This window comes from Macrobrachium nipponense, chromosome 37, assembly GCF_015104395.2.
Source record: "Macrobrachium nipponense isolate FS-2020 chromosome 37, ASM1510439v2, whole genome shotgun sequence".
NCBI lineage: Eukaryota > Metazoa > Arthropoda > Malacostraca > Decapoda > Palaemonidae > Macrobrachium > Macrobrachium nipponense.
In genome coordinates this window covers 45,635,410-45,644,659 of record NC_061097.1, presented here as the reverse complement: position 1 = coordinate 45,644,659, position 9,250 = coordinate 45,635,410, and positions in this window count along the sequence as shown.

The window sequence follows — 9,250 nt, the reverse complement described above, 5'->3', positions numbered from 1 at the left end:
CTGCCCCAGGGTGTTTCCGATAAAGACACCCCCCTGCCCCAGGTGTTCCGATTAAAAGACACCCCCTGCCCAGGAGTGTTCCGAAAAAGACACCCCCTGCCCAGGGTTTCGAAAAAGACATCCCCCGGCCCATGGTTCCGATAAAGACACCCCCTGCCCCAGGGTGTTCCATAAAAAGACCCCCCTGGCCCAAGGTGCCGATAAAAGACACCCCCGCCCAAGGTGTTCCGAATATAAAGACACCCCCCTGCCCAGGTGTTTCCGATAAAAGACACCCCCGCTGGCCAAGGTGTTCCGAATAAAAAGACACCCCCTGCCCAAGGTGTTCGATAAAAGACACCCCTGCCCAAGGTTTCCAATAAAAGACACCCCCTCACCCTGCCCCAGGGTGTTCCGATAAAAGACACCCCCCTGCCCAGGGTGTTCCGATAAAAGACACCCCCCTGCCCCAGGGTGTTCCGATAAAAGACACCCCCTGCCCAGGGTGTTCGATAAAAGAAACCCCCCCTGCCCCAGGGTGTTCCGATAAAAGACACCCCCTGCCCCAGGTGTTCCGATAAAAGGACACCCCCCTGCCCCAGGGTGTTCGATAAAAGGACACCCCCCTGCCCAGGTGCCGATTAAAAGGACCACCCCCCTGCCCCACCAGGTGTGTTCCGATAAAGGACAACCCCCCCTGCCCCACCATGTTCCGATAAAAAGACACCCCCCTGCCCCAAGGGTGTTCCGATAAAAGAAAAAAACACCCCTGCCCCCCCCCTCCCAGGGTGTTCCGATAAAAGACACCCCCCTCCCCAGGGGTGGTTCCGATAAAAGACACCCCCTGCCCCAGGGTGTTTCCGATAAAAGACACCCCCCTCCCCCCGCCCAGGTGTTCCGATAAAAGACACCCCCCTGCCCAGGTGGTTCCATAAAAGACACCCCCCTGCCCACAAGGGTGTTTCCGTAAAATAAACACCCCTGCCCAAGGGTGTCGATAAAAGACCCCCACCCCCTGCCAACCAAGGTGTTCCGATAAAAGCAAACCCCCCCATTCCTGCCCCAGTGGGTGCCTCCGAAAAAGGGACACCCCTTTTGCCCAAGGTCGTCCGATAAAAGACACCCCCTGCCATGTGTTCCCGAATAAAAAGGGGACACCCTGGCCCAGGGTTGCCTTCCGATAAAAGACACCCCCTGCCCCAGGGTGTTCCAAGGATAAAAAGACACCCCCCTTGACCCAGGGTGTTCCGACAAAAGACACCCCCTGCCCAAAAGGTGTTCCGAATAAAAGACACCCCCCTGCCCCAAGGGTGTTCCGATAAAAGAACCCCTGCCCCAGGGTGATTCCCCCCGATAAAAGACCCAACCCCCTGCCCCAGGGTGTTCCGATAAAAGACACCCCCCATGCCCCAGGGTTTTTGTTCCGATAAAAAGACACCCCCCATGCCCACCAAGGTGTTCCGATAAAAGACAACCCCCCTGCCCCAGGGGTTCGATAAAAAGGACCACCCCCCTGCCCCAGGGTGTTCGAAAAATAAAAGACCCCCACCCCTGCCCCCAGGGGTTCCGATTAAAAGACCACCCCCCTGCCCAGGGTGTTCCGAAATAAAAAGACACCCCCCATTGCCCCAAGGGGGTTCCGATAAAAGGACCCCCCTCCCCCCGGCCCCAAGGGTTGGTTTCCGATAAAGACACCCCCCTGCCAAGGTGTTCCCGAATTAAAAGACACCCTTTGCCAAGGCTGTTCCGATAAAAGACACCCCCCTGCCCAAGGTGTTCCGAATAAAAGACACCCACGCACCAAGGGTTCCGAAAAAGGAACCCCCTTGCCCAATGGTTGTTCCGATAAAAGACACCCCCCTGCCCCAGGGTTGTTCCCGATAAAAGACACCCCCATGCAAGGTGTTCCCCGAATAAAGCCCACCCCCCTGCCCAAGGTGTTCCGACATAAAAGACACCCCCCTGCCCAACAGGTGTTCCGAATACTAAACGGACACCACTCCCTGGCCCCAAGGAGTTCCCGATAAAAGGGGACACCCCCCGCCCCAGGGATGTTCCCGAAAAATTAAAAGGACACCCCCTAGCCCCAGGGTTTGTTCCGATAAAAGACACCCCCCTCACTGCCCCCAAGGTGTTCCGATAAAGACCCCCCCCACCCCATAGCCCAAGGTGTTCCGATAAAATACACCCCCCTCCCTGGCCCCAGGTGTTCCGATAAAAGGGACACCCCCTGCACCAGGTGTTCCGATAAAAGACACCCCCCTGGGCCCAAGGTTGCTGTCCGTAAAAGACACCCCCCTGCCCCAGGGTTGTTCCGGAAAATAAAAGACAACCCCCCACCTTGCCCCAAGGTGTTCCGATAAAAGACACCCCTTGCCCCAGGGTAGTCCCCCGATAAAAGACCCCCCACCCCCCTGGGCCCCAGGGTGTCCGATAAAAAGGACACCCCTGCCCCAAGGTTTGGTTCCGATAAAAGACACCCCCCTGGCCCCAAAAGGAAAACGCCTTTATAGTGTGTTCCGATAAAAAGACACCCCCCTGCCCCGGGTGGTTCGATTAAAAAAGACCACCCCCCGGCCCCAGGGGGTTCCGAAAACATATAAAAGAACCCCCCCACCCCCTGCCCCAGGGTGTTCCGATATAAAGGGACATACCCCTGACCAAGTTCCGTTCCGAAATAAAAGACAACCCCCCTGCCCCAGGGTGTTTCCGTAAAAGGACACCCCTGCCAAAAGTGTGTTCGAAAAAGACACCCCCCTGCCCAAGGTGTTCCGAAATAAAAGACCCCCACCCCCTGCCCCAAGGGTGTTTCCGATTAAAAAAGACACCCCCCTGCCCCAAGGTTTTGTTCCGATAAAAGAACACCCCCCTGCCCCAAGGTTTCTCGACCCCTTGTTTCCGTAAAAGGGACACCCCCTGCCCAGGTTGTTCCGATAAAAGGACACCCACCGGCCCCCCCCAAAGAGTTGGTCCGATAAAGACCCCCCACCCCCATGCCCAGGGTGTTCCGAATAAAAGGACACCCCCCCTGCCCCAGGGTTGTCCGATAAAAGAACCACCCCCCTGCCCAAGGGTGTTCATCTTCCGTTAAAAGACACCCCCGCCCCAAGTGTGACCCGAAATAAAAGGAACCCCCCTGCCCAAGGGTTCCGATAAAAGACACCCCCCTGACCCCCAAGGTGTTCCCGAATAAAAGGACACGCCCACTGCCCAAGGTTGTTTCCGATAAAAATAAAAGACACCCCCCTAGCCCCAAGGGTTTTTGTTCCTATAAAAGACACCCCCCTGAAAACCAAAGGTGTTCCGATAAAAGACACCCCCCTGCCCAAGGTTGTTCCCCCGATTAAAGACCCCACCCCCTGGGCCCAAGGTGTTCCGATAAAAGCACCCCCTGCCCCAGGGTGTCCCCGATAAAAGACCAACCCCCCTGCCCCAAGGGTGTTTCCGATAAAAGGACACCCCCCTGCCCAAGGTGGTCCCGATAAAAGACCCCCCACCCCCTGCCCCAAGGGTGTTCGATAAAAGGGACCACACCCTGCCCCAATTTGTTCCGAAAATAAAAGACACCCCCCTGCCCCAAGGGTCCTGTTCCGATAAAAGACAAAACCCCATGGCCCCAGGGTTCCGATAAAAGACCCCCACCCCCCTGCCCCAGGGGTGTTCCGATAAAAGACACCCCCCTGCCCCAGGGTGTTCGATAAAAGGACCCCCCACCCTGCCCAAGGTGTTCCGATAAAACACACCCCTGAGCCCAAGGGTGTTCCCCCGATAAAAGACCCACCCCCCTGGGCCCGGGTGTTCCGATAAAAGACAACCCCCTGACCCCCCAGGGTGTTCCCGAAATAAAAGGACACCCCCTTCGCCAAGGGTTCCGATAAAAGACACCCCCCGCCCAAGTGTCGATAAAAGACCCCCCACCACCTGCCCCAAGGGTTTGTTCCGAATAAAAGACACCCCCCAATGCCCCAAGGGTGTTTCCGATAAAGACACCCCCCTGCCCCAAGGGTTTTTGTTCCGATAAAAGACACCCCCCTGCCCAAGGGTTGTTCCGATTAAAAGACACCCCCTGCCCCAGGGCCCTATGTTCCGATAAAAGACACCCCCCATGCCCGCCAAGGGTTTTCCGATTAAAAGTCAAAACCCCCCTGCCAAGGGTTCCGATAAAAAGAAAAAACCCCCCTGCCCCAGGGGCTTCGAAAACGACACCCCCTTGCCCAAGGCTTTCGATAAAAGACACCCCCCACTGCCCAAGGTGTTAACGATTAAAAGACACCCCCCTTGCCCCAAGGTGTTCCGAAAAAGAAACCCCTGCCCAAAGGTTGTTCCGGATCTAAAAGACCACCCCCTGCCCCCCAAGGTGTCCCGAATTAAAAGGACACCCCCTGCCCCAGGTTGTTCCGATAAAAGACACCCCCTGCCCCAAGGGTTGTTCCGATAAAAAGACAAACCCCTGCCCCAGGGTGTTCCCCCCGTAAAAGACCCAACCCCTGGCACAAGGTCTGTTATCCGATAAAAAGACACCCCCCTGCCCAAGGTGTTCCGATAAAAAGACCCACCCCCGGGCCCCAGTGTTGATTCCGATAAAAGACACCCCCTGCCAAGGTGTCCGATAAAAGGACCCCACCCCCCTGGGCCAAGGTATTCCGATTAAAGACCACCCCCCCCTGCCCCAGGCGTGTCGAAAAATAAAAGACACCTCCCTGCCCCAGGGTGTTCCGATTAAAAGACCCCCCCACCCCCCCGCCCAAGGTGTTACCCGAATAAAAGGACACCCCCTGCCCAAGGTTGTCCGATAAAAGACACCCCCCTGGACCCACGGGTCTTGTCCGAAAAAAATAAAAGACACCCCCCTGAAAAAAAAAAACCAATGTGATTCCGATAAAAGACACCCCTGCCCAAGGGTGTCCGAAAAAATAAAAGAAAAAAACCACCCCCCTGCCCCAGGTGTTCCCGATAAAGGACACCCCCTTTTGCCCACGGTGTTCGATAAAAGACCACCCCCCACTGCACCCAGGGGTTCCGAATTAAAAGGACCACCCCCTGCCCAAGGTGTTCCGAAATAAAAGAAACCCCCCCCATGCCCCAAGGGTGTTCGATAAAAACCCCCCACCCCCTGCCCCAGGGTGTTCGAAATAAAAGGACACCCCCATCCCAAGCTTGTCCGATAAAAAGACCCCCCCAACCCCTGCCCCAGGGTGTTCCCTCCCCGATAAAAGGAAACCCCCCTGCCAAGAGTGTTCCCCCCGATAAAAGACCCCAGGGCCCCCTGCCCCAGGGTTCCGATAAAAGACAACCCCCTGCCCAAGGTTTTGTTCCGAGTTAAAAAGACACCCCCCTGCCCCAGGGTGTTTCCTCCGATAAAAGACACCCCCACCTGCCCCAAGGGTTGCCGATAAAAGACACCCCCCTGCCCCAAGGTTTGGTTCCGATAAAAAGAAACCCCCCTGCCCCAGGGTCCTTCCGATAAAAAAGACCCACCCCCCTATGCCCCAGGGGTGTTTCCGATAAAAGAAAAGACCCCCCCACCCCCCACCTCTGCCCCAGGGTGTTCCGATAAAAGACACCCCCCTGCCCCAAGGGTGTTCCGATAAAAGCAACCCCCCTGCCCAAGGTTGTTCCGATAAAGACCCCAACCCCCATGCCCCAAGGGTCCGATTAAAAAGACCAACCCCCCTGCCCAAGGATGTCCCGAAAATAAAAGCACCCCCCTGCCCAAGGTGTTACGATAAAAGACACCCCCTGCCCCAAGGTTTGTTCCGATAAAAGACACCCCCCTGCCCCCAAGGTGTTTCCGATAAAAGGACAACCCCCCTGCCCAAAGGTCCCCCCGATAAAAAGACCCCAAGGTGCCCCAAGGTTGTTCCGATAAAAAGACACCCCCCTGCCCCAAGGTGTTACCGATCAAAGGACACCCCCCACTGCCCAAAGGGTGTTCCGATTAAAAAGACCCCCCACCCCCCGCCCCAAGGTGGTTCCCGATTTAAAAGGGACCACCCCCTTTGCCCCAAGCGTTTCCGTTCCGAATAAAAGACACCCCCCTGCCCAAGGGTGTTCCGATAAAAGAACACCCCCTGCCCAAGGTGTTTCCGATAAAAGACACCCCCCTGCCCCAATAGGTGGTTCGATTTAAAGACCACACCCCTGCCCCAAGGGTCCGAATAAAAGACACCCCCTGCCCCAAGGTGTTCCGATAAAAAGAAACCCTGCCCAAGGTGTTTCCCCCCGATAAAGACCCCAACCCCCCTGGCCCCAGGTCCTGTTCCCGATAAAAGTACAACCCCCCTGCCCAAAGGTGTTCCGATAAAAAGACACCCCCCTGCCCAAGGTGTTTCCGATAAAAAGACCACCCCCCGCCAAAGGCTTCTCCCATGCCCTTTCCTGAAAAAATAAAAGGACACCCCCCTTGCCCAAAGGTTGTTCCGATAAAAAGACACCCCCCTGCCCCAAGGTGTTCCGATAAAAAGAACACCCCCCTGCCCCAAGGTGTTTCCGATTAAAAGAAACCCCCTGCCCAAGGTGTTTACCCCCCCGATAAAAGACCCCAACCACTGGCCCCAAGGTGTTCCGATCAAAAAGACACCCCCCTGCCCCAAGGATGTTCCAGCTTAAAAGGGACATCCCCCCTGCCCAAGGTGTTCCGAAATAAAAGACACCCCCCTGCCCCAAGGTTGTTACGATAAAAGCACCCCCTGTCCAAGGTGTTCCGAGAAAAGACACCCCCCTTGCCCCAAAGGGTTCCGATAAAAGGACACCCCCCTTGCCCCAAGGTGTTCCCCCCACTAAAAGACCCCACCCCCCCTGGCCCAAGGTGTTCCGATAAAAGACCCCCCCACCCCCCTTGCCCCAAGGTGTTTCCGATAAAAGAACCCCCCACCCCCCTGCACCAAGGTGTTCCGATAAAAGACACCCCCCTGCCCCAAGGTGTTCGATAAAAAGACACCCCCCTGCCCCAAGTGTTCCGAAAAAATAAACCGAACACCCCATGGCCCAAGGTGTTCCGAATAAAAGACACCCCTGACCAAGGTTAGTTGTTACCCCCCGATAAAAGACACCCCCCTGCCCCAAGGTGTTTCCGATAAAACAAGGACACCCCCCTGCCTCCAAGGTGTTCCGATAAAAGGACAACCCCCCCTGCCCAGGTTTTGTTTGTGTTTTTTTCCGATTGTTTTCCAAAGAACCCACCCCTGCCGCCCCCCCAAAGGTTTGGGTTCCTATAAAAGACCCCACCCCCCCTGGCCCCCAAGTGTTCCGATAAAAAGGACACCCCCCCCCTGCCCCCCAAGGTTTTGTTGGTTCCGGATTAAAAGGCCACCCCCCCTGCCCACCCCCCAAGTGTAGGTTCCGATAAAAGACACCCCCCCTCCCCCCAAGGTGTTCCCCGATAAAACCAGGGACCCCTCCCCCCTGCCCCCAAGGTGTTTCCCGATAAAAAGACACCCCCCTGCCCCAAGGTGTTTTTCCTTGATAAGTTCACCCCCCCCCCCCTGCCCCCCCCAAGGGGTGTTTTCCGGATAAAAACCCCCACCCCCCCCTGCCCAAGGTGTTTTTGTTTTTTTTTTTCCCCCCCGATAAAGACACCCCCCCTGCCCCAAGGTGTTGTTTTTTTTTTTTTTTTTTCGATAAAAAAGCCACCCCCCTGCCCCCCCCAAGGTGTTTTTCCGATAAAGGACACCCCCCCTGCCCCAAGGGGTGTTTTCGCGATAAAAGACCACCCCCGCCCCCCCCTGCCCCCCAAGGGTGTTTTTCCGATAAAAAGACACCCCCCTGCCCAACCCCCAAAAGGGGGTGGTAAGTGTTCCGATAAAAAGACACCCCCCTGCCCCCCCCCCCCAAGGTGTTCCGATAAAAGACCCCCACCCCCCCCCCTGCCCAAAACGTGGTTTGGGTTTCCGATAAAAGAACCACCCCCCTGCCCCCAAGGGTGTTCCGATAAAAGAACACCCCCCCCTGCCCCCCCCCAAGGGTGTTTTTTTTTTCCGTTCCCATAAAAAAGACACCCCACCCCCCTGCCCCCAAAGGTTGGGTTTTTTCCGAATAAAAAAGACACCCAACCCACCCTGGTTGCCCCCCAAGGGTGTTTTCCCGATAAAAAGACACCCCCCCCTGCCCCCAAGGGTTTGTTCCCGATAAAAGACGCCCCCCCTGCCCCCAAGGTGGTTTTTCCGAATAAAAAAGCCAACCCCCCTGCCCCCCAAAAGGGTTGTTCCGATAAAAAAGAAACCCCCCCTACCCACCCTTGTTTGCCCAAAACCCACCCCCCAAAGGTTGTTTTTCCCGATAAAAGACCCCCCCCTGCCCCCAAGGGTGTTTCCCGAATAAAAAAGACACCCCCCCTGCCCGGTTTTCCGATAAAAAAAGACACCCCCCCTGACCAAACCAGGGTGGTTTTTTGTTCCGCTAAAAAGACAACCCCCCCTGGCCCCCAGGGGGTGGTTTGGGTGTTTGTTCCGAAACCCATCCAACCTTCCAAAACCCCACCCAACCCCCGGAATCGCGCTCTGAAACCCCTTCATTAGATCCCAGACCTCTAATTGCAGGCTTGGTAGACTTAAGCTTTATCGACGGTATCTGCTCCGCTCTAATGACAGAGGATTGGTGCTAATCTATTCGTATTATTGCGAGAATCTCTTGTCTCTCTCTCTCTCGCTCGCCCTAATTGCCCAGGTGAGAGAGAGAGAGAGAGAGAGAGAGAGAGAGAGAGAGAGAGAGAGAGAGAGAGAGAGAGAGGAGGGCTTCGAATAACTGGCTGTAATGATACGAAGATGAGTGATGTAGGTAAATCATGAAGGGCAAATACAATCTCTTTCGCCTTAACTGCCCGAGAGAGAGAGAGAGAGAGAGAGAGAGAGAGAGAGATTTTTTTTTTGAGAGAGAGAGAGAGAGAGAGAGAGGTAAATACGCGTAATGTTTAGTGAGGTTAAGTGTTCTCTGTACACGAACACAGATGTTGGTGAGCGAAAATAAACATACATACAAACAAACAAACAAACAAACAAACGTACTTATTGCTGTTTGTCTCGGAGCGATTTCTGTAATTGGGGTGAAAGGTGCTATAGTAGATTCACATCAACCGTGCATCTGATGTCTAGGCCAGTCAGTCCCTTACGACGCTCCTGATTGGCTGTTGGAAACTCTCAGTCTCTCTCGAGAGTTCACATAAGCAGGATGTGTGTTCCACCTCTCCTGAGGGATACTTTTGAAGGACGTATCCCTCAGGAGAGGTGGAACATACATCCAGCTTATGTGAACTCTCTCGAGAGACTGAGAGTTT